Source organism: Pteropus vampyrus, unplaced genomic scaffold (genome assembly GCF_000151845.1).
Source record: "Pteropus vampyrus isolate Shadow unplaced genomic scaffold, Pvam_2.0 Scaffold623, whole genome shotgun sequence".
Lineage (NCBI taxonomy): Eukaryota > Metazoa > Chordata > Mammalia > Chiroptera > Pteropodidae > Pteropus > Pteropus vampyrus.
The window spans coordinates 318143-320991 of record NW_011889404.1 but is presented as its reverse complement, the minus strand read 5'-3'; positions in this window follow the sequence as shown (position 1 = coordinate 320991).

Here is a 2849-nt window from a genome sequence, read left to right as displayed (position 1 = left end):
CTCATTTCAGCAACTGACAGAACTACCTAACAGAAAATTGTCAATAATATAGATGGAATGACTAACATAATCAGCCAACAGAACCTAACTGACGTTTATAGAACTCCACTCAGTAACAGCAGAACACATTATTTCTAAGCACACATGGAACATTCACCAAGGTAGACCATATCCTGGGCCATAAAACAACCCTCAACAAATTTTTAAATGTGTTCTTCGACCCTAAAAGAACCAAACCAGAATTAATAAGAGAAAGACAACAGGAAAATCTCTAGATACTTGGAAATTAAACAAAACACTTTTAAATAATCTATGGGTCAGAGAGAAATTCTCAAAGGAAAAAAAACCCAAATATGTATGATTAGACAAAAACAGTGCTGGGAAGGAAATTTGTAGCACTTAAATGTTTACATCAAAAATTGATAATTTAAGTTTCTGCCTCCAGATATTAAAAAGGAAGAAAAAGTAAACCAGAGGGGAATAAAATATAGAAAGGAGATAATAAAAATAAGAGCAGAAATTAATGAAATTGAAAATATTTAAAAATTAGAATATGCCAAAAAAAGGTTGCCCCCCCCCAACTAAATCAATTAAACTAACAAACTTGTAGCAAGACTGACAAAAATAAAAAGGGAGAAGACTCAAATCACCAATATCAGGAATGAAGTAGGGGACATCATTACAGATCTTGCAGCTGCTAAAAAGCTAATAAAAAAATACTACAAATAAATTTATGCTCATAAGTTCAACAATTGAGAAGAAATAGACTAATCCCTCAATACCACAAACTATGAAAACTCATCCAAGATTAGATAATATCAATAGTCTTATAACTATGAAAGGCATTGAATTTGTAGTTTGAAAGCTCCCAAACTAGAAATCTCCAGGCCCAGATATTTTCACTGGAGAATGCTACTAAACATTTAAAGAAGTAACACCTATTCTATGTAACTTCTAAAAAACAGAAGAGGAGGAAACAGTTTCCAATTCATATAATGATGTCTTCAACAAGTAAATGGCTAAACCAACTTTAGTACATGTAGTATACCATGGAATGCTTCTCAGCAATAAAAGAGAATAAACTGTTGATACACCCAACAACTTGGATGAATCTCCAGGGAATTATGCTGAGCAGAAAAAGCTAATTCCTGAAGATTATATACTGTGTGGTTATACTTATATAACATTTTTGCTTCTTAAAAAGGCAGAAGTATAGAAATGAAAAAGAGATTAATAGTCATCATGGGTTAAAGAACAAGCTGGGGGCAGGAAGCAATAATAAGAAGATAAATAAAGAAGATGAGCTCAGGCTTTCAAACCCCAGCTCAAACTCTTCATTGATGGCTTAAAATCTACATCTGCCCTGAAACCCTTATCTCCTGTAGCAGCCACAGAGCTGAGATTTCTTTAAACCCAAAACAGAATCTCATCCTGTGAGTGGCTGAATAACAAAGCAAATTAAAGTCCTAGTATAATAATTTGCTATTATACAAAGTGAGGGCATTGATTGGGAAAGAATGGGGTCCTAAAAGTTGGAAGAGGGACACACAAAGATTAGAATAAAACTGGGAACATGGACCTCTAAATTCTGCTGGGCCACCTTTGCCAGCAGAAGGAGCCTTCACATCCCTGCCTGAGAAGTTAGGCTTCCTTTACCTGAAGAACCTGTAATGAACCCACCCCTCTTTGCTTCTGGATGTGTGACTAGACCTAAGTCCCAACAGTCATCAAAAGGTGAGGTACAAAATGTGATCCATGAGGAGGTGTAATAAACCCCTAAAAATGGCAGGATTTGTCTAATTTATATAAACAGAAATCCAAGGAACATGTGTAGGAATGGATATTAATGGTGTGAAATACTGTTGAAGGAACATCAAGTTGGATCAGGAAGATACGGGCCTGTTAATCAGAGATTCTGAATTTAATGTTGCAGCTTGTAGTGGGATGATAAAAAGAGGCTTTGGCAACATGTTTGGTTGCTTGGCAAAAATGTGGACCAAAAGGTGTCTCACAGTAAATGAAACTGAAATGCCAGACTTGTCTCAGTTTACCATAGAGGAAGGAATGCAAAGGTTTAGAAAGATTACTGTATTAGAGTAAATTTGTCACTTAAGATCTGCTCATCATCCTGGGAAGACATACCTTTCAACATATCATGACTGAAAAATAAATTTGTGAAAGGAGTCATGGTATCCTTGAAGAGCTCTGTGATCCCAGTTCTCCATAGGTCAGAAATTACAGTAGAAACTGCTGTAACTAAGTTGAAAAAACCTAAATGCAATGCTGATGATAAAATCCCAGGGTAACACAGACCAAGTGACAGCTTTAATTTCCAAAGGCAAGGTGCGTGTAGTTACCATAAAAGACAACAGAGTCAAAGCAGCGATCAGAATAGTCTGATTTGCAGAGAACTACTTGTTGACTAAGTGATTGCAGCGTTCCTACAAGTGAAACATATGGGCAGTCTAATAAACATTTACTTGATCTGTATGAGCAGAAAAATTCTAGGTCAAGTGGAACAAAGTCTAACCTGGATCATAAAAGCAGAGAGTCACAACCCTCAATATATTTCCAGAGTTGAGCCAGTTTGAAGACCCAGGACCCCTTGAATAAAAGACAGGTTGGGTCCTGTGGAAGAAAAAGGGGTTCTATGGAAAGTAACCTCACAGGGTGATCTGATCATATATTCCTAAATGGGCAGGTCATGGTGGATAGTCACACCCAGGCATTTACCTTTTGATTTATTTATTTATTTTATTTTTTATTAAGTTTATTGGGGTAACATTGGTTAATACAATTATATAATTTTCAGGTGTACATTATAATTTGACATCTGTATATTCTATTGT